This window comes from Stegostoma tigrinum, unplaced genomic scaffold (assembly GCF_030684315.1).
Source record: "Stegostoma tigrinum isolate sSteTig4 unplaced genomic scaffold, sSteTig4.hap1 scaffold_165, whole genome shotgun sequence".
In the NCBI taxonomy this organism is placed as follows: domain Eukaryota; kingdom Metazoa; phylum Chordata; class Chondrichthyes; order Orectolobiformes; family Stegostomatidae; genus Stegostoma; species Stegostoma tigrinum.
In genome coordinates this window covers 43,346-66,307 of record NW_026728106.1, presented here as the reverse complement: position 1 = coordinate 66,307, position 22,962 = coordinate 43,346, and the positions used below count along the sequence as shown (strand labels likewise).

The 22,962-nt window shown below is 46.0% G+C and overlaps 1 protein-coding gene across 4 annotated transcripts in view; it reads left to right on the top strand.

Annotated features, from left to right (window-relative positions):
* The first annotated feature begins 1,744 nt into the window (after positions 1–1,744).
* Positions 1,745–22,962, top strand: part of LOC132207813 (complement C5-like) — a 58,706-nt gene continuing 37,488 nt past the window's right edge. The window contains exons 1-5 of one of the 4 annotated variants that reach the window (XR_009443859.1): positions 1,745–1,799; positions 7,034–7,130; positions 7,244–7,337; positions 8,004–8,168; positions 12,584–12,696. The gene's annotated coding sequence lies outside the window, so the exon portion shown is untranslated. Of the gene's footprint in view, positions 1,800–6,414; positions 6,654–7,033; positions 7,131–7,243; positions 7,338–8,003; positions 8,169–12,583; positions 12,697–22,962 lie in introns of those variants that run through there. The other 3 variants (XR_009443860.1, XR_009443858.1, XR_009443861.1) reach the window with 3 other exon arrangements.

The window sequence follows — 22,962 nt, the reverse complement described above, 5'->3', positions numbered from 1 at the left end:
CACACTCTGTCACCTCTTTGAAAGAATCATCTAAGTTTGTGAGGTGTGACCTCCCTCTGACAAAGCTATGCTGACGGTCGCTGATCAGACCCCACTTCTTGAAATGGAAATTACGTCTGCCGTTCAGAATTTTCTCCAATATTTTCCTATCTACTGATGTGATACTCACCGGTCTGTAATACTCTGCTTTATGTTTGTCACGCATTTTGATAAGTGGAACTATGTTACCTGTTCTCCAGTCCTTTGGTACTTTTGAAAGCTCTGTATGAGGGCGAGTGGAATTTTTTCTCTCATCTCCCTGGGCATCGTGGCATACACCTCATCCAAACCTGGGATTTGTCCAATTTTAAATTCACCAAAACACCGAACATCTCCCCAGTCTCTGTTAATTCTGTCCGAGAATTGTGTGCTCCTTCTCACATGTAAAAGCTGATGTGAAATTCTCGTTTAACACCTGACATTGCCCTCCAGTTCAAACCGTTCATTTGCCTCTTCATCCCTAATGAGACCTGGTTTTCCCTGGGTTTTCTCTTTCCCTCTGAGACACTTGCAGAAGATTTTGAGATTCTCCCTCATCCTAATCTTGGTCACCAGTGTTCTGTTGCCCTGTATTTGTTCTCTGATTTGCTGTGACGAGATGCCCCTGCACACTATACATCATCATCATCATGGTGGTTTCTCGCAGATATGGATGACACTCTCCCACTCTCAGGCTGAATTGATCGCCGGCTGCACAGACCGATGCAGCTACCGTTGGCTCTGTTGCACTCGGGGCAGAAGGCAGTCGTGGGATGGGGTGAGGGAGGTGTTGGTGTGGCTGCATGGCTTCCGCTGCTTCCAAAGGCAAGCCTCAAAGTGTTTGATGCCTTCCCAGGTGCTCTTCAGGCTTTCGGCCGTCTGAGACCGGCGATTCCCAGGTGTCTGCAGGAATGTCGCACTTCGCCATTGAGGACTTGAGTTTATCACCGAGTGCTTCCTCTGCACATCTGGGTCTCGCCTGCTGTTTTGAAGCTGGGATGAGAACATGCGGGGAGTCTCGTGTCAGTCATACAGATGAAGTGTCCAGCCCATTGTAGCTGATCGAGGATGGTCAGTGCCTCAGTGCTGGGGATGTTGGCCTGGTTGACGTTAGTGCGTCCACAGGGACTCTTGTTCCCTTGATGACTGTTATACACCTCCCTTTTCCTTTTTATCTGGTCAAAGAACAAAGAAAATTACAGCACAGGAACAGGCGCTTCGGCCCTCCAAGCCTGCGCCAGATCCTATTGAAAGTAGCGTGTTGATGCATTTGTGTAATGATTGTGTTTTGTTTGAGCCCTAACACTCAAAGCAGTGTAAGAATGTCTTTGTGCAGCAGGCAAGGTGTCATGAGATTGAGCCTTCATACACTTGCAAGATGTTGAAAATTTGCCATTATTTATTAAAACACTGATAAATTTCCATGATCAACATTTCTGTTACACCTGAATGATTATCCCGTGGCATGTAAAATCGGAAAGATACGATAAAATGAGACTGGGTCATGCCCTAGCCTTGCGGAGTTGGGTCAGCATGCAGGGAGAATGTTTGTATTTCATGTATGTGGAAGTACTGAAATATTTCCATGAATCTAAAAGTCACTTTTCCCTTCATTGAAGGACACAATCATTGCCTTGGAAGCTTCATCACGATACGACATTGCATTTCTGAAGAGGGAAGAAGAAATCAACATGCAAATTCAATTCCATGGTTTTGGAAGTCCCACTGAGAACACGATTCATTTGCGCCGGCATAATGCTCTGACCGAGAAAGAATTGAGGGTGAGTTTGTAGTTTGGAAGATCGCAGCAATTTATGCATCAACTTCTTCATCAATAATGTTCCATTGCTTTCAAACTCCATTTTCCACTCTGCAAGATAATAACTGTCAGAACAAGCAACAGTATCGGTAGGTGGTCTATGGGGAATGCCATGTTACAAAACCCAATCCATTCAACAACATATTTCAGATATGTCAACAAATTAAATATTCCAGCAGAGGGATAAAACAAGGAAGATGAGAATGAGGAGGCAATAGCTCTGATGACAAAAGAACACCAACTTACCTTTAACCATTTGAGCAAAAAAGCAGGCACACAAACAAATAATCGTCTAACAATGCACACGTGCAACGGAGGCTACAGGGGGACTAAGAATGCCGAAATGTTGTCATGCGTGTTGCTGAAAGGGTGATTGAAACAGAATCTGTGGTAAATTTGAAGAAATACAGATAATACATCTCAGGATGTTCGAGAAAGAACATTATGGACTGAGGCAAATTGTATTGCCCTTTTCAGGAGTGATTCGGGTCATAATGAATTCAAATACTTTCTTCTGTGCTGAAAGCTATCGCTTAGTTGCAGCTGGATCACAATTTCTGTTCCTGGTAGTATTTCGCAAACTGTTAAAAATGAATGTCACTGCATAGAATTCCAAACATGACTCCAATCAGTAGAGAAAATATCCAAGGGGTATGATGAGTTGTATCCTCTCATGTTGAACAATGCAGCTACAGATACTAGGGATGCACTGATGATAATGTCGCAAAAATCCTTAGATTGGGGGAAATTCTCAGAGGATTGAAAGATTGTGAACATAACACCATGATGAGAAAAATACTTCGATAAAATAGCAAGCAATTATTGCCAATTTAGGTCAACCTGGGTAGATGTTCATGCCGGCAATGAAAGATGAAATAACAGGGTACTGAGTGTGCTATAACATCCTACAGAGTTAACATCCTTTTATAAAGGGGAAATAATACTTGACAAACTTGCTACAGTGCTTTGAGAAGGAAACAAACATTACTGATGAAGGACCACCAGTTGATGTAGTCCATTGAGATTTCAACAAAGCATTTGATAAGGTACAGCTCATAAGGTGTCTCAAAAGAAAAGAGCCCATGTGTTCAAGAGTAGTATGTTAGGATGGACAGAGGACTGCATCGCAAATAGAAGTCGAGAAGTAGCAGCAGGATGGTAACTTAAAGTCATGTACGGCCACAGAGTGAATGCTGCGGAGGCCGTACACCTCATGTTGACTGGGTTGATTTCGGAAATGGCAGAGGGAATTGCCATGCGTAAGAATGTTGGGCAGGCTGGGACGACATTCATTGGCGTTTATAAGATTTTAAAAAATCTTATTTTTTCAACATTTAAGATTCTTAAGAGACTTGATAGTGTATATCCGTAGAGATTACTCCTATTTGTCAAAGATTTTGCGACCAGAGGCCACATTTTCAAATTGGTTGCCTATTAATTTAGGGGGAGAATTACATGTTTCAGGTTGTAGCAATCTATTGAACACTTTAGCAGAGAAGGTTTTAGAGGTAATGCCATTAATTATATGCTCGGCTGAGATGGCCAGGTTAATTTTTAAATCAAGGAACAACGACAATGAGAGAAGGGTAGTCTTTCCAGTGGAAGATACTTCAAGGATCCCCTTATTAGTAAAGAATACAGGGAGGAATTAAACACATCACTACCACACCATCAGTACCATGAGAGAAGTAGCAGTAGACAATCTAATGGAGTGAAAGCAGATTAGACTCTTGGCCGTGATGGTTTACTTTCTAGGATTCTAAACAATGAGCTTCAGAGTCGGTGTATGCATTGATTGTAATTTCCCAAAAAGTTTTGATACGAGAGAAGCATCTGAGGGCTGGAAAAATGCCGATGTGATATCCCTATTTAAAAAGGAGAGAGGCAAAAAGCAGATAACTACAACCGAACCAGCCTAACATCTATTGTTGGAAATAGGTGGCAATCAACTGTGAAGAAAATAGTAGCAGGACATTTGGAAAATCAGAATCTAATCAAACAGAATCACCACAGCCTGCTGAAAGAGAAATTGTGTCTGGCTAATTTGTTTGGGTTTTTGGAGGAAGTTTTGGAAGGAGAATTAATAGAGGAAAACCAGTAAATGTGTTGTGTTTGGACTTGGAGAAAGCATTTGAGAATATACTCAAAAGTAATAAGCTGAGAGCTGAGGTTTTGAAGGTAGTATATTGCTTTGGATCAGTATGCTTTGCACGTTCTGGAAGGAGAGATGACATCTCGAGTGAAATGCACCAAGTGAATATATATTTTGGGGAACTTGGTGGCAATGCGGTAAGTCAGTGCAGAGTGCAAGAGGTGCCATTTGCTTGCTTTTTTTGCCTGATAGTTTGGAAGCATTTTTTTTTTGAGACAGAGTAAATTGAAGCCAGAATCAGGGACCCGGAGGGTGAATCAGGCTCATTCGTTGGTGATCGCTTCTGGTTTAAGAATCTATTATCGGCAGCTTTCAGATTGAAAGTAAACCGGAGAAATATTTACAGGCTACAAACTAAAAGACCAGAATGTTTTCAAATCAAATTAAGATCGAAGTAATTGAAATGGAGATGCCAGGCCAGATGATGATTTATACCTACATGAAGGCGGAGTGGTCAGACCCCATACTCCAGCTCAGGGTTGATGAACTGGAATCTCAGTTTTGACCAATCAACAAATCGTGTGGGGCAGAGTTAGCAGGGATTGCTCTGCTTCAGGAGGCAGTCACACACCTTAGATTAACTAGCTGAAACTCGGTCAGTGGCCAGAGACGTGAGACTGTGACAAAGAACAGGGCAGGTGGAAGGTTCCAGAATGTAGTGCAGAAGGAACCTTGGCCTTTGATCTTATCTAACAGCTTTGAGATTCTTTCTTCGTGTGTGGATGAGAGTGCAGGGTATAGGGAAGATGAGTAAACTGACGATAGCACTGTGGTACAGGGGGGACATTCAGGAGGGGATAAAAAGTGAAATGTAGTTATAATCAGAGGTAGTGTAGTTTGGGGAATGAAAACTGTTCGTTGTGACTAGGATCGAGAGTCTCAAAAGTCGTGTTGCCTGCCTGGTGCCCAGGTTCAGGATATTCCATCTCGGCTACAAAGGAACTTGAAGTGGGAGGAGTAGAAATCCAGCTATTGTGGTACACACAGGTACAATTGATATGGAAGAAAGAGGAAAGCGGTTCTGCTGAGGGATTATGAGCACCGAGGTGCTGAATGAGAAAGCAGAACCAGAATGGTAATAATCTCTGGATTATTATCTGAGCAATTTGGCACGGTGTGAGCATAATTATAGATGCAAATGCATTGTTTAAATGGTAGCCTGGCAGAAATGTGTTTGAATTCATGGGACATTGGCATCGGTACAGGGAAGGAGGGAGCCATTCTTGGTGTTATAGGCTCGATGAGAATCATTTTGGGACAAGTATCCTGGCAAAATACAGGGCTCGGTCTTGGGGTAGGGTGTTAAAATAAAAAGTGTGGAGCGGGTGAGCTCAGTTGCATGGAAAATTGTGGAAAGAGTTAGAAGCTGGTAAGTGCTCAGCAAAGTTGCCAGAGCAAGTAATAGGACAAAAAGTATGGAAATGGTCAGGAGTCTCACTTCAGCTGCAGCAGATAAGAAGGGTGGCTGTAAATGCCAGACTGAAGATCTTGTATTGAATTGCAGGGAGTGTATGAAACAAAGTGAATGAGTTTGTGGAGCAGATTGAAATTGACAGATACATCACTCTGGGTATCACAGAGAGGTGGTTGTTAGGGGATAAGTGTTGGGAACGAAATAGCCAATGATTCATGTCCGATAGAAAGAACAGGCAAATGGACAGAGATAAGAAAGTGTGGAGCTGGATGAGCAGAGCAGGCCAAGCAGCATCTCAGGAGCGAAAAGCTGACGTTTCGTGCCGAGACCCTTCTACTTCTGTGTCTTCATCCTGCTGTGTTCATCCAGCTCCACACTTTGTTATCTTGGATTCTGAAGCATCTGCAGTTCCCATTATCTCCGATACAAATAGACAGAGATGCCAGGGTTGGCTTGTCAGTAAGAAATGAGGTCGCGCTGAAGGAACCACAGCTCTTGTGCTTGTTTTTTCATGACTTGGAGGAAAGAGGTGCATGTGCTGTGGCTAAATTTGTAGATGACTGAAAAAATATTTAGAAAGACAAGGCATGGCACAGAAACAGAGATTTACCAGGATGTTACTTGGATCGGAATGTATTAGCTATAGGGAGGGTTTGGTGGAAATGTTGTGTCGTGATAAATGTAATGAGATCAACCATGATCTCACCGAATGATGGAGGAAATTCAATGGGCCAAATGACTTTTTTTGTGAGTCTTCTTGTTTGACAATGCATTCATGAAGGTGTTTTTTTTTCTCTCTTGGATAAGATGTGAAAATGAAATGTATACGCTTCCTTTTCATCTGGGAATAAATAATTATTCTGCACGATTTCCATTGACTAATAGCAATCTGACAAGCATGACAATGTAAAGAAATTTTTAGCTTCTTTTTAATTGTAAAGTTATTCTTTGGAATTAATTCGGCATATATTATTTGCGTCTCAGGAAGTTTGTTCATCACTGCATCTCAAAAAGTGGTGTGTTGTATGACAACAGCTTTTTAAAGATCACTTCAATGGTTGTAACACGCATTAAATTACACTGTTGGCCAATCTGTCCATGATTATTTCATTATCTTATGTTTCAAACAGACAAGGAAATATTGGTGATGCAATGAAGAGTTTGATTCTCAAATATAATTGTTGTTATAGCTTCCGCTTGGAAGAAAGATTCACATCAAATTGACTGGTCAAGGAAATGGGACACTGACTGTGAGGACTTTGAGTGTTTAAGTGATTCCTAAAATCACTTGTTACAAGGTGAGAATGATTTATCCAGATAGTAAGAACTGCCAATGTTGGCGTCTGAGATAACACATTGGAGGAACACAGCAGGGCAGGCAGCATCAGAGGCTGAGGAAAGTTGAGGTTTTGGGTCAGGACCCTTCCTGAGAAATGGAGGGTGGAAGGGAGCTCAGAAACAATGAGTGTGGAGGGGGAGGAGGTGCTGGGGAAGGTAGGTGGGATGGTAATAAGTGAGTACTATCCAGATTGGAACAGATTTTCCCCAGTGGGTATTGAGTACGAATTCCAAATCACTCTCAAAATCTTCGTGACCGTCAACATTGATGTTTTTTGTCTGTGTGTTTCAGTAATTGCATGACAGTTTGACTGGTTCGTTGAGAGTGAGGAACCTATGGACTCTCAGACACCAAGATGGAATTTAGTTCAAAGAGTGACTTCAAAATGGTAACTTGCTTTTAAAATCTTGACCGTTTTTGCTGTCCAGTTGAATGCATTTAGCTTCATACTGCTTCAATAGGAATTCGTGTTTAATAGGAACATATTTGTGAAACTTACAGTTCCGCAAGTTTTAGCGTAAACTGGTGGAGACTTTCGGTGCTTGCAAAAAGGCTCACCTCTCCGTTCATACCGAAGGAAAATTGGAGTTTAAAAGTAAGTTCACCCGCTGTCAGGGAATGAAATGTTAATGTTGACTCAAATATAATTTTTAAAAAAGTAATATATTTGTGAAACACTAAACTCAAACTAAAATTTGGATATGCTAGTTTTACAGATGGTTGGATATTGGATTCATTTTAAATGAGGGTGAAGATCACTTTAAATCCAGCATATTTGTGAAGAAAAGAAATAGCATGTCAAATAAAATTAACTGCATGACTCTACATAGCCCTATATGTAGAATTTCTTTCTGAACTGTGAGACAGTTATGATCCCGTACTACCTCAGAGCTCATGGCAAGAGTAAGACTCCTGTTTGACGTGCTATGCACTGCATGGAATGGCGGCAACATCAGATTCATTGATGCTTGAGAATCAAAAGAATATGACAATAAGATTTAAAATCAAAATCTCATTGAACACTTCAAGGAATGTATTACAGGAAGGTGGGGAAAGCATGTATGACGAATAGAAGGTGGTGGCACAGATCAAATAGACCTGTGTGCTAAAACGTATCACAAATTTCACATTGAATGGAACAGTTTAAACAGGCTGGAGGAAGCAGACATGCCAGCCCAAACTTTTTGAATTTGTGCATTCTGTTCGTAAACATCAGCAAAATTGTGGGAAACATGTTTATTCTTTCTCTTTTATTGCACAGAACCATACGATGAGACTGTTTTGATGAGGAATTTAAAGATTACGAGTCGTGTCCGTTTGACTCACAGTTTGGTACCATAGGTTGGTACGATCTTCGTTGGAGAAGGAAAAGGGATGTTCCAGATCCAGAAAATCGTCAAACCATTTACTACAAAGTCCGTTTCTGGTTAGTATTAATGAATGCAGTTCACATTTTTAGATTGACATGATTGCACAATGGAGTCAATAAGAAAATTCCATCTGATATTCCACATAAATTTTAAGTGGATATTAAAGCCGCTCATTTCTTTTTCATGCTCTCTGCTGCTTTTAAGAATGGTTGTCTTATTGTCGAAATGTTTAGCTTTGACTCCATGGCTTCTTCCATTAGCTCACACTGAAACACATGTTTCTTCAGCCAAAAATGTACGTTTACCCGGTGTAGCTTGACCAACCTTCCCCTGTGGTCGTTCCCCTGAAATCCCCTGTGGTTGCTCCCCTGAAAAACAAGTATACCGTTTTGGATACTGTTCCGGGGGACTACTTACCAGGGGCATGCGGTAGGGTGCAGATCTCTGGCACCGAGTCTGTCCCTCTTGCACAGAAGGGACGGCGGGGGGACAGGAAGAGAGTGATAGTCATTGGGGACTCAACAGTTAGAGGGACTGATAGAAGATTTGCCAGGAACGAAAGAGACTCACGATTGGTGTATTGCCTACCAGGTGCCATGGTCTGTGATGTCTCGGATCGTCTCTTTCGGGTCCTGAGGGGAGAGGGTGACCAGCCCCAAGTCGTGGTCCACATAGGCACCAACGGCATATGTAGAAAGAGGGATAGGGATGTCAGGCAGGATTTGAGGGAGCTAGGGTGGAAGCCGAGAGCTAGAACAAGCAGAGTGGTCATCTCTGGTTTGTCACCCGTACCACGTGATAGCGAGGCAAAGAACAGGGAGAGATTTCAGCTGAACACGTGGCTGCAGGGATGATGCAGTTGGGAGGGCTTCAGGTACATGGACAATTGGGGCTCATTCTGGGGAAGGTGGGACCTGTACAAACAGGACGGTCTCCACTTGAACCAGAGGGGCACGAATATCCTGGGTGGAAAATTGGCTAGTGCCATTCGGGTGGATTTAAACGAGCTCAGAAGGGGGATGGGAAACTGAGGTGTAGTCCTAGTACACAGGAGGATGAGCGTAGGGAGGATATGGTCAGGACCTCACTATCACAGGAGTGTGCTGGCAGACAGCAAGCTGGATTGAAGTGTGACGACTTTAATGCCAGGAGTATCCGAAATAAGTTAGGTGAGGTTGCAGCTTGGATAGGTACCTGGGACTTCGATGTTGTGGCCATTTCGGAGACATGGATAGAGCAGGGTCAGGAATGGATGTTGCAGGTTCCAGGGTTTAGATCTTTGATTAAGGTCAGGGAAGGTGGTAAAAGAGGGGGAGGTGTGGCTTTGTTGGTCAAGGACAGTATAACAGCGGCTGAAAGAACCTCTGAGGACTCGTCTACCGAGGTGGTATGGGCTGAGGTTGCCAAGGAAGGTTTGTCGACTGAGTCAGTGTGGGTGGAAGTTCGGAACAGCAAGGCAGTAGTCACCTCACTGGGGGTTTTCTACGGACCCTAATAGCAGTTGGGAGATCAAAGAACTCATTGGCCGGCAGATTGTTGAAAAGTGCAAACGTATCAGGGTTGTTGTTGTGGGTGACTTCAACTTTTCCAATATAGATTGAAACCTCCTTAGTGCAGATGGTTTGGATGGAGCCGTTTTTGTCAGGTGTGTTCAGGAGGGTTTCCTGACTCAGTATGTGGACAGGCCGAGGGGGGAGGCCATTTTGGATTTGGTGCTCGGCGATGAGCCAGGACAGGTGTCAGATCTCGTGGTGGGAGAGCCCTTTGGCGACAGTGACCACAACAGCCTCACATTTACCATCGCCATGGAAAGGGAAAGGAGCAGTTACAAGGGGAAGATATTTCACTGGGGTCAAGGAAACTATGATGCTATCAGACAGGAATTGGGAACTACAGATTGGGAGCAATTGTTCCACAGAAAGGGCACAGCAGACATGTGGAGCTGTTCAAGGAGCAGTTGTTGCGAGTGATGTATAAATTTGTTCCTCTGAGACAGGTAAGAAGGGGTAAGATTAAGGAGCCTTGGATGACTGGTACAGAGGTGCTTCTTGTCGAAAAGAAAAAGGCAGAGTACGTAAGGTGGAGTAAGTGAGGGTCTAGCACAGCTTGAGAGTATTACAGGCCTGCTGGGAAGGAGCTCAAAAGATATTGCCTGTCCAATTGTTACCTGTTACAACCTTTGCGTCCACGCTTGCTCATTCAATGGTGTCAAGATGCCAGCAGTGAGTGTACCTTCTCCATCCCCGAATGCCATCAGCTCACACAAGACATAGTCCTTACTTAAAATCTTCTGATCAAACAAAGTTCATTGTTTTGGACATTTTAGTTTTCTGTCATGAAACGAAAACTGATTCTGACTGGCGTGAACTGGAGTGCAAATGAATATAATCTGCGAAACGAGATTCCTTATGGGCTTGCATCCGCTAGAAATGATTGCTTTTCAAAGACGTTGCATACATACATTTATTTCACCTATCACCTTAGATTATTTTTTTGTTTATGCATGTTGTGTGGGCTTCCAGTCAGGCCCATAAACACAGGTTGATGCAGTCACTGTTATAACACTGTATTGAAGGAGAATTTGTGATCTTTGGAGTTTCATTGCAGTGTATGAAGGAGTGCATCATCAAGCCAGTCCAGATCTCTCCTGGTGACTATATTGTTGCAAGTTTTCAAGTGTTACCGATGGTCACATAAAATATGGCCTTTTTGTTGTTGCGCTATTCATCTTAAATGCACCATATTGAGTATTTAGGCTTGGAAACTATTTCAATTTTTTTGATTTACTTATTCAAAATCATTTATGATTGTTGTCATGATATCTACAATAGGTTATTTTGGTTGGACATACAGCATTGGATCTGTCTTTCCCCAACTATGAATGGAAATAAAGTATGCGCTTATAAAACCCCTTCTGGGCAAGGTAGTTGCTCAGTGGTTAGAGCTGCTCATGCACTGGGGAGCCAGTTGAGATTCCAGTCTTGGGTAACTATCTGTGTGGAATTGACACGTCCTCCCCGCGTCTGCGAGGGGCTTCTGCCAGTTTCCTCCCATTGTTCAAAGATGTGCAGGTCCTTATATGTGATTTGTGAAGCATTTCTTAAATGTTTCAATCCTGCCAGCATCCAGTGCCTTGGACAAAATAACTGGAGATGAATAAAAGATACTGAGCCTTTTGACACCATTTCCTGCTGGATTTTCATCAATCCTGCTTTATATCGGTGACAACTTCTATGACCTTTTTTGATGCTATGTCTGAATTGACAGTCTAGTTCCAAATATTTGTTGTGCAGTATTTCAAGGTCTCTGTTACAGCATACCCATGAATGCCTACTTCAAAAGATACTTCCATATCATAGAATCCCTACAGTGTGGAAACAAGCCCCTTTTGACCCAACAAGTCCACGGCCACCCTCCAAAGAGCATCTCACCCTGACTCATCCCCCGACCCTTTCCTCAGTAACCCTACATTTCCCATGACTAACACACCTAATCTACACATCCCTAAACACAATGGGCAAGTTTGGCATGGCCCAGACACCTAGCGTGCACATCTTTGGACTGTGGGAGGAAACCAGAGCACCCAGCAGGAACCCATGCAGGCATGGGCAGAATGTACAAACTCCGCACAGAAGATCGCCCAACGGTGGGATCGAACCTGGGTCCCTGGCGCTGTGAGTCAGCAGTGCTAACCACTGAGCCACCGTGCTGCCCTTGGAGTTAGACAGAGCTTGCTTGTTCCTGGGTGGCCTCAAACTGCAAACCTCCACTTAGAGGCAAAAGTGCTGACCAACTGCACTCATCTTCACTGGTTTTTGCTTTGTATCATTGAATTCAATCCTTCAAGCTCTGTGATAAATATTAAATTTCCATTGATATGTGAGGGTTGTTTTTAGTACGCAGTATTGGTTTATTATGTTTCATTGGTACATAATGAATATTGTATGTATATGCAAATGGGCAAGTTGGTAACGATGCAGTCCGCAGACCTGGAGGATAATAACACTGTCCTCCAATCGCCCACAATGCCCTCTGCAAATTGGTAGAAAACAAAAATTTCTATAAAATTCATCTCTCCTCCTGTCAGTCGATCAAAATTAATTCAGGATTTTGTACAGGCCAATAACTGTCAGATTACACGGGCCTAAACAAAACTACTGGCTCATATTAGTTCAGTAAAGTGAAAGGGCAACAATAGAGGCAGTAGGAACTGCAGATGCTGGAGAATCTGAGATAAGAAGGTGTAAAGCTGGATGAACACAGCAGGCCAAGCAGTATCATCCGGCTTTACACCTTGTCATCTCAGATTCTCCAGCGCCAATTTTCTGAAGTAGGGTCTCGTCCCGAAACACAAGCTTTCTTGCTCCTCTGATGCTGCTTGGCCTGCTGTGTTCATCCAGCTCTCCACCTTGGGCAACAATAGAGTATGCTTTAAGTCGCTAGATATGTTATGTGGGTTTGTCTTCCTGAGGGTGGAGTTAGTGGAACCGAAAAAGATGTCTCCCTCACAGCGTTTGTGACACAAGAATTGCATCGTTCCTTGGCGGCCTTTCAACAGAAGAATATTCAGAGATTTCCCGAGTGGTGAGAATGTAACTTCTTTTACTTTATCTCACTTTTTCCAACAATTGGAAAATAGATTTTCGAAATCACGTCGAGCTGATGAAGTGTGAAAAGAATAATAATTCCAAGCAGTGGTGGGAGTTGGTCAGTGAGGTGGGAGGAGTGGATAGGTGGGAGAGAAGGCGGACAGGTCATGGAGGCAGGGATGAGGGGAGGAACTAGTCTTGGGATGAGGCTAGCGGGTGGGGAGATTTTGAGGGTGGCAAAGTCCATATTGAGGCTTTTGAGTTGGAAGCTCCTGAGACGGAATATGAGGTGCTGCTCTTCTACTTTCTGGGTGGTATGGTTGTGACACTGGAAGAGGCCCAGGATGGACATGTCGTCCAGGGAGTGGGAGGGGGAGTTGAAGTGATGCAATGATTTGGATATGAAAATAGAAGGTGTGGTTAGTAAGTTTCCCAATGATTGAAGGTGTAGTAGCCAGCCAAGAAGGTCACCTCAGAATGCAATGGGACATTGACAAGGGCCAATAAACTGAGGAGTGGCAGATGGAGTTGAGGTTAGATAAATGTGAGGTGCTACATTTTGGAAAGGCAAATCAGGGCAGCACGTATACACTGAAGGTTGTGGGGAGTGTTGCTTAATAAAGAGACGCTGGAGTGCAGTTTCGTAGTTCCATCAAAGTACAGCCACCGGTAGAAAGGATATGAAGGAGACATTTGGTGTGCTCACCTTTATCGGTCAGTGCATTGAGTATAGGAGTTGGGAGATCACTTAGCAGCCATGTAGGACATTGATTCGGCTGCTTTTGGAATACTGCAATCGATTTTGGTCTCCTTGCGAGAGGAAAGTTGTCGGCGCACCATTGAGGGCCGAAGGGCCTATTCTGTGCCGTCTTGTTGTATGTTGTAAACTTGAAAGGGTTCAGAGAAGATCTACAAGGATGTTACGAGCATCGGAGGTTGGAGGTATACCGTGGGCTTGAACAGGCAGCTATTTCTTGGAACTTTGGAGTTCAGGGCTGACCATATGGAAGTTTATACAATTACGAGGGACGTGGATAGAGCGAACAGCATGTATGGAATGAGCTGCCAGAGGAAGTGGTGGAGGCTTGTACGTTTAAAAGGCATGTGGATGGGTATATGAATAGGACGGGTTGAGAGGAATATGGGCCAAATGCCGGCAAATGGGACTAAATTAACTTAGGATATCTGGTCAACAGAGACAAATTGGGCCAAAGGATCTGTTTCCCCACTGTACATCTCTCTGATTCTAAGTGTCTTTTTTCTTAACCACGTGGCCCATAATGAGAAAACCTTGAATCAGGATTTGGGAATGTGACAATTCTAATTGGATCTGTTTGATGAAATTAACTCTGTAGGTAATGGTGGTTGAATTATGATTTGTCAAATTTGAGTTTATTGCAGCATCTTATAGAATAGAGGAGACACATGTAATCAAAATTGAAAATCAAAACTTGGTAAAATTTTGCATTGGAAATACATGACCAGCCATTGGAGGAGATTCATGACCATTGCATTCAAGTGAAAACAACAAATGCGATTCAGTGACTCAGTGAAACGGGATGCAGTGACTCAGTGAAACGGGATGCCGTGACTCAGTGAAACGGGAGGCAGTGATTGTGTGAACTGGGATGCAGTGACTGAGGGTAATGGGATGCACTGACTAAGGGAAATGGGATGTAGTGTCTGCGTGAAATGGGATGCAGTGACTGAGTGAAATGGGATGCAGTGACTGAGGGCAATGGGATGCAGTGACTGAGGGCAATGGGATGCAGTGGCTGTGTGAAATGGGATACAGTGGCTGTGTGAACTGGGATGCAGTGGCTGTGTGAATTGAGATGCTGTGACTTTGGGAATGGAGATGCAGTGTCTGTTTGAAATGGGATGCAGTGAATGAGGTCAATGGGAGGCAGTGACTGAGGGCAATGGGATGCAGTGACTGATGGAAATGGGATGCAGTGACTGTGGGAAATGGGATGCAGTCACTGATGGACATGGGACGCAGTGACTGAGGGAAAAGAGACGCCGTGACTGATGGAAGTGGGATGCAGTGACTGATGGAAGTGGGATGCTGTGACTGAGTGAAATGGGATGCAGAGATTGAGGGAGATGGGATGCAGTGACTGAGTGAAATGGGATGCAGTGAATGATGGAAATGGGATGCAGTGACTGACTGAAATGGGTGCAGTGACTGTGAGAAATGGGATGCAGTCACTGATGGAAATGAGACGCAGTGACTGAGGGAAAGGAGACGCCGTGAATGATGGAAGTGGGATGCAGTGACTCATGGAAGTGGAATGCAGTGACTGTGGCAGATGGGATGCAGTGACTGTGTGAAGTGGGATGCAGTGAATGATGGAAATGGGATGCAGTGACTGAGGGAAATGGGATGCAGTGACTGAGGGTAATGGGATGAGGTGACTGAAGGAAATGGAATGCAGTGACTCTGTGAAATGGGATGCAGTGACTTTTAAATGGGATGTAGTGACTGAGTGGAATGGGATGCAGTGACTGAGGAAAGTAAATGCAGTGACTGAGGAAAGTAAATGCAGTGACTGAGGAAAGGAGATGCAGTGACTGAGGGAAATGGGATGCAGTGACTGAGGGAAATGGGATGCAGTGACTGAGGGAAATGGGATGCAGTGACTGAGTGAATTGGGATGCTGCGACTGTGGGGAATGGGATGCGGTGACTGTGGGGAATGGGATGCAGTGACTGATGGAAATGGGATGCAGTGACTGAGGGCAATGGAATTCAGTGACTGAGATGAATGGGATGCAGTGACTGATGGAAATGGGATGCTGTGACTGAGGGTAATGGGTTGCAGTCACTGAGTGAAATGGGATGCTGTGACTAAGTGAAATGAGCTGCAGTGACTGAGTGAAATGAGCTGCAGTGACTGAGTGAAATGGGATGCAGTGACTGAAGGAAATGGATGCAGTGACTCTGTGAAATGGGGTGCAGTGACTGTTAAATGGGATGTAGTGACTGAGTGAAATGGGATGCAGTGACTGAGGAAAGTAGATGCAGTGACTGAGGAAAGGGGATGCAGTGACTGAGTGAAATGGGATGCAGTGACTGAGTGAAATGAGATGCAGTGACTGAGTGAAATGAGATGCAGTGACTGAGGGCAGTGGGATGCAGTGACTGAGGGCAATGGGATGCAGTGGCCGTGTGAAATGGGATACAGTGGCTGTGTGAACTGGGATGCAGTGGCTGTGTGAATTGAGATGCTGTGACTGTGGGAATGGAGATGCAGTGTCTGTTTGAAATGGGATGCAGTGACTGAGGTCAATGGGATGCAGTGACTGAGGTCAATGGGATGCAGTGACTGAGGGCAATGGGATGCAGTGACTGAGGGCAATGGGATGCAGTGACTGTGGGAAATGGGATGCAGTCACTGATGGACATGGGACGCAGTGACTGAGGGAAAAGAGACGCCGTGACTGATGGAAGTGGGATGCAGTGACTGATGGAAGTGGGATGCTGTGACTGAGTGAAATGGGATGCAGAGACTGAGGGAGATGGGATGCAGTGACTGAGTGAAATGGGATGCAGTGAATGATGGAAATGGGATGCAGTGACTGACTGAAATGGGTGCAGTGACTGTGAGAAATGGGATGCAGTGACTGAGTGAAGTGGGATGCAGTGAATGATGGAAATGGGATGCAGTGACTGAGGGAAATGGGATGCAGTGACTGAGGGCAATGGGATGCAGTGACTGAGGGAAATGGGATGCTGTCACTGATGGACAGGGACGCAGTGACTGAGTGAAATGGGATGCAGTGACTGATAGAAGTGGGATGCTGTGACTGAGTGAAATGGGATGCAGAGACTGAGGGTGATGGGATGCACTGACTGAGTGAAATGTGATGCAGTGACTGAGTGAAATGGGATGCAGTGACTGTGGGAAATGGGATGCAGTCACTGATGGAAATGGGACGCAGTGACTGAGGGAAAGGAGACGCCCTGAATGATAGAAGTGGGATGCTGTGACTGAGGGAGATGGGATGCAGTGACTGAGTGAAGTGGGATGCAGTGAATGATGGAAATGGGATGCAGTGACTGAGGGTAATTGGATGCAGTGACTGAGGGTAATGGGATGCATTGTCTGAGTGAAATGGGATGCAGTATCTGTGTGAAATGGGATGCAGTGACTGAGTGAAATGGGATGCAGTGACTGAGGGCAATGGGATGCAGTGACTGAGTGAAATGGGATGCAGTGGCTGTGTGAAAGGGGATGCAGTGGCTGTGTGAAATGGGATGCACTGACTGAGGGCAATGGGATGCAGTGGCTGTGTGAACTGGGATGCAGGGACTGCGGCAAAGGAAATGCAGTGTCTGTTTGAAATGGGATCCTGTGACTGAAATTATTGGAATGCAGTGACTAAGGGTAATGGGATGCAGTGACTGAGGGTAATGGGATGCAGTGACTGAGGGTAATGGGATGCAGTGACTGAGGGTAATGGGATGCAGTGACTGAGGGTCATGGGATGCAGTGACTGAGCGTCATGGGATGCAGTGACTGAGCGTCATGGGATGCAGTGACTGAGCGTCATGGGATGCAGTGACTGAGCGTCATGGGATGCAGTGACTGAGCGAAAAGCTATGCAGTGACTGAGCGTAATGGGATGCAGTGACTGTGGGTCATGGCATGCAGTAACTGAGTGAAATGCGATGCAGTGACTGAGGGAAAGGAGATGCAGTGAATGTGGGAAATGGGATGCAGTGACTGAGTGAAATGGGATGCAGTGACTGTGGGTCATGGGATGCAGTGACTGAGTGAAATGCGATGCAGTGACTGCGGGAAAGGAGATGCAGTGAATGTGGGACATGGGATGCAGTGACTGAGTGAAATGTGATGCAGTGACTGAGGGTCATGGGATGCAGTGACTGAGGGTCATGGGATGCAGTGACTGAGGGTCATGGGATGCAGTGACTGAGGGTCATGGGATGCAGTGACTGAGTGAAATGCGATGCAGTGACTGAGGGAATGGAGATGCAGTGACAGTGCGAAATGGGTTGCAGTGACTGATGGAAATGGGATGCAGTGACTCACTGAAATGGGAGTGACTGACTGAAATGGGATGCAGTGACTGAAGTTCATGGGATGCAGTGACAGGGTAATGGGATGCAGTGACTGAGGGCAATGGGATGCGGTGGCTTTGTGAACTGAGATGCAGTGACTGCGGGAAAGGAGATGCAGTGTCTGCTTGAAATGGGATGCAGTGACTGAGGGTAATGTGATGCAGTGACTGAGGGTAATGTGATGCAGTGACTGAGGGTAATGTGATGCAGTGACTGAGGGTAACGTGATGCAATGACTGTGGGAAATGGGTTGCAGTGACTGTGGGAAATGGGTTGCAGTGACTGTGGGAAATGGGATGCAGTGACTGAGGACAATGGGATGCAGTGGCTGTGTGAAACGGTATGCAGTGACTGAGGGTTATGGGATTCAGTGACTGAGGATCATGGGATTCAGTGACTGAGGTCATGGGATGCAGTGACTGATGGAAATGGGATGCGGTGGCTGAGTGAAATGGGATGCAGTGGCTGAGTGAAATGGGATGCAGTGGCTGAGTGAAATGGGATGCAGTGACGGAGGGAGATGAGATGCAGTGACTGAGGGAAATGGAATGCAGTGACAGAGGGTAATGGGATGCAGTGTCTCAGTGAAATGGGATGCTCTGACTGAGTGAAATGGGATGCTCTGACTGAGTGAAATAGGATCCTGTGACTGAGGGAAGGGAGATGCAGTGTCTGTTTGAAATGGCATCCTTTCACTGAAGTTCATGGGATGCCATGACTGAGGGTAATGGGATGCAGTGGCTGTGTGAAATGGGATGCAGTGACTGAGTGAAATGGGATTCAGTGACTGAGGGTCATGGGATTCAGTGACTGAGGGTCATGGGATTCAGTGACTGAGGATCATGGGATGCAGTGACTGAGGATCATGGGATGCAGTGACTGAGGATCATGGGATGCAGTGACTGATGGAAATGGGATGCGGTGACTGTGGGGAATGGAATGCGGTGACTGTGGGAAATAGGGTGTGGTGACTGAGGGAAATGGATGCACTGTCTCAGTTGAATAGGATTCACTGTCTCCGTTAAATAGGTTGTAGTGACTGAGTGAAATGGGATGCAGTGGCTGAGTGAAATGGGATGCAGTGGCTGAGTGAAATGGGATGCAGTGGCTGAGTGAAATGAGATGCAGTGACGGAGGGAAATGAGATGCAGTGACTGAGGGAAATGAGATGCAGTGACTGAGGGAAATGAGATGCAGTGACTGACTGAAATTGGAAGGAGTGACCTAAATGGGAGGGAGTGACTGAGTGAAATGGGAGGGAGTGACTGAGTGTAATGGGAGGGAGTGACTCGGTGAAATGGCATGCAGTGACTCAGTGAAGTGGCATGCAGGCACTGAGTGAAATGGGATGCATGGACTGAGGGTAATGTGATGCAGTGACTGAGGAAAGGAGATGCAGTGCCCATGGGAAATGGGTTGCAGTGACTGAATGAAATGTGATGCAGTGACTGGGTGATATGGGATGCAGTGACTGAGTGATATGGGATGCAGTGACTGAGTGAAATGGGATGCAGTGACTGAGTGAAATGCGATGCAGTGACTGAGGGAATGGTGATGCAGTGACAGTGCGAAATGGGTTGCAGTGAATGAGGGAAATGGGATGCAGTGACTCACTGAAATTGGAGGGAGTGACTGACTGAAATGGGAGGGAGTGACTGACTGAAATGGGAGGGAGTGACTGACTGAAATGAGATGCAGTGACTGAATGAACTGGGATGCAGTGACTGAGTGAAATTGGATGCTGTGACTGACGTAAGGAGATGCAGTGACCATGGGAAATGGGATGCAGTGACTGAGTGAAATGGGATGCAGTCACTGAGGGTCGTGCGATGCAGTCACTGAGGGTCGTGCGATGCAGTCACTGAGGGTCGTGCGATGCAGTCACTGAGGGTCGTGCGATGCAGTCACTGAGGGTCGTGCGATGCAGTGACTGAGGGTCATGCGATACAGTGACTAAGTGAAATGGGATGCAATGACTGAGTGAAATGGGATGCAGTGACTGAGTGAAATGGGATGCTGGGACTGAGGGTAATGTGATGCAGTGACTGAGGAAAGGAGATGCAGTGACTATGGGAAATGGGTTGCAGTGACTGGGTGAAATGTGATGCAGTGACTAAGGGTAATGGGATGCAGTGACTGAGGGTAATGGGATGCAGTGACTGAGTGAAATGGGATGCAGTGACTGAGTGAAATGGGATGCAGTGACTGAGCGTCATGGGATGCAGTGACTGAGGGTCATGGGATGCAGTGACTGAGTGAAATACGATGCAGTGACTGAGGGAAGGGAGATGCAGTTACAGTGCGAAATGGGTTTCAGTGACTGAGGGAAATGGGATGCAGTGACTGAGGGAAAGGAGATGCAGTGAATGTGGGAAATGGGATGCAGTGACTGAGATGAATGGGATGCAGTGACTGACGGAAATGGGATGCTGTGACTGAGGGTAATGGGTTGCAGTCACTGAGTGAAATGGGATGCTGTGACTGAGTGAAATGAGCTGCAGTGACTGAGTGAAATGAGCTGCAGTGAATGAGTGAAATGGGATGCAGTGGCTGTGCGAAATGGGATGCAGTGGCTGTGCGAAATGGGATGCAGTGGCTGTGCGAAATGGGATGCAGTGACTGAGCGTCATGGGATGCAGTGACTGAGCGTCATGGGATGCAGTGACTGAGCGAAAAGCTATGCAGTGACTGAGCGTAATGGGATGCAGTGACTGTGGGTCATGGCATGCAGTAACTGAGTGAAATGCGATGCAGTGACTGAGGGAAAGGAGATGCAGTGAATGTGGGAAATGGGATGCAGTGACTGAGTGAAATGGGATGCAGTGACTGTGGGTCATGGGATGCAGTGACTGAGTGAAATGCGATGCAGTGACTGCGGGAAAGGAGATGCAGTGAATGTGGGACATGGGATGCAGTGACTGAGTGAAATGTGATGCAGTGACTGAGGGTCATGGGATGCAGTGACTGAGGGTCATGGGATGCAGTGACTGAGGGTCATGGGATGCAGTGACTGAGTGAAATGCGATGCAGTGACTGAGGGAATGGAGATGCAGTGACAGTGCGAAATGGGTTGCAGTGACTGATGGAAATGGGATGCAGTGACTCACTGAAATGGGAGTGACTGACTGAAATGGGATGCAGTGACTGAGTGAAATGGGATGCAGTGACTGAGGGAAAGGAGATGCAGTGTCTGTTTGAAATGGGATCCTGTGACTGAAGTTCATGGGATGCAGTGACAGGGTAATGGGATGCAGTGACTGAGGGCAATGGGATGCGGTGGCTTTGTGAACTGAGATGCAGTGACTGCGGGAAAGGAGATGCAGTGTCTGCTTGAAATGGGATGCAGTGACTGAGGGTAATGTGATGCAGTGACTGAGGGTAATGTGATGCAGTGACTGAGGGTAATGTGATGCAGTGACTGAGGGTAACGTGATGCAATGACTGTGGGAAATGGGTTGCAGTGACTGTGGGAAATGGGTTGCAGTGACTGTGGGAAATGGGATGCAGTGACTGAGGACAATGGGATGCAGTGGCTGTGTGAAACGGTATGCAGTGACTGAGGGTTATGGGATTCAGTGACTGAGGATCATGGGATTCAGTGACTGAGGTCATGGGATGCAGTGACTGATGGAAATGGGATGCGGTGGCTGAGTGAAATGGGATGCAGTGGCTGAGTGAAATGGGATGCAGTGGCTGAGTGAAATGGGATGCAGTGACGGAGGGAGATGAGATGCAGTGACTGAGGGAAATGGAATGCAGTGACAGAGGGTAATGGGATGCAGTGTCTCAGTGAAATGGGATGCTCTGACTGAGTGAAATGGGATGCTCTGACTGAGTGAAATAGGATCCTGTGACTGAGGGAAGGGAGATGCAGTGTCTGTTTGAAATGGCATCCTTTCACTGAAGTTCATGGGATGCCATGACTGAGGGTAATGGGATGCAGTGGCTGTGTGAAATGGGATGCAGTGACTGAGTGAAATGGGATTCAGTGACTGAGGGTCATGGGATTCAGTGACTGAGGGTCATGGGATTCAGTGACTGAGGATCATGGGATGCAGTGACTGAGGATCATGGGATGCAGTGACTGAGGATCATGGGATGCAGTGACTGATGGAAATGGGATGCGGTGACTGTGGGGAATGGAATGCGGTGACTGTGGGAAATAGGGTGTGGTGACTGAGGGAAATGGATGCACTGTCTCAGTTGAATAGGATTCACTGTCTCCGTTAAATAGGTTGTAGTGACTGAGTGAAATGGGATGCAGTGGCTGAGTGAAATGGGATGCAGTGGCTGAGTGAAATGGGATGCAGTGGCTGAGTGAAATGAGATGCAGTGACGGAGGGAAATGAGATGCAGTGACTGAGGGAAATGAGATGCAGTGACTGAGGGAAATGAGATGCAGTGACTGACTGAAATTGGAAGGAGTGACCTAAATGGGAGGGAGTGACTGAGTGAAATGGGAGGGAGTGACTGAGTGTAATGGGAGGGAGTGACTCGGTGAAATGGCATGCAGTGACTCAGTGAAGTGGCATGCAGGCACTGAGTGAAATGGGATGCATGGACTGAGGGTAATGTGATGCAGTGACTGAGGAAAGGAGATGCAGTGCCCATGGGAAATGGGTTGCAGTGACTGAATGAAATGTGATGCAGTGACTGGGTGATATGGGATGCAGTGACTGAGTGATATGGGATGCAGTGACTGAGTGAAATGGGATGCAGTGACTGAGTGAAATGCGATGCAGTGACTGAGGGAATGGTGATGCAGTGACAGTGCGAAATGGGTTGCAGTGAATGAGGGAAATGGGATGCAGTGACTCACTGAAATTGGAGGGAGTGACTGACTGAAATGGGAGGGAGTGACTGACTGAAATGGGAGGGAGTGACTGACTGAAATGAGATGCAGTGACTGAATGAACTGGGATGCAGTGACTGAGTGAAATTGGATGCTGTGACTGACGTAAGGAGATGCAGTGACCATGGGAAATGGGATGCAGTGACTGAGTGAAATGGGATGCAGTCACTGAGGGTCGTGCGATGCAGTCACTGAGGGTCGTGCGATGCAGTCACTGAGGGTCGTGCGATGCAGTGACTGAGGGTCATGCGATACAGTGACTAAGTGAAATGGGATGCAATGACTAAGTGAAATGGGATGCAGTGACTGAGTGAAATGGGATGC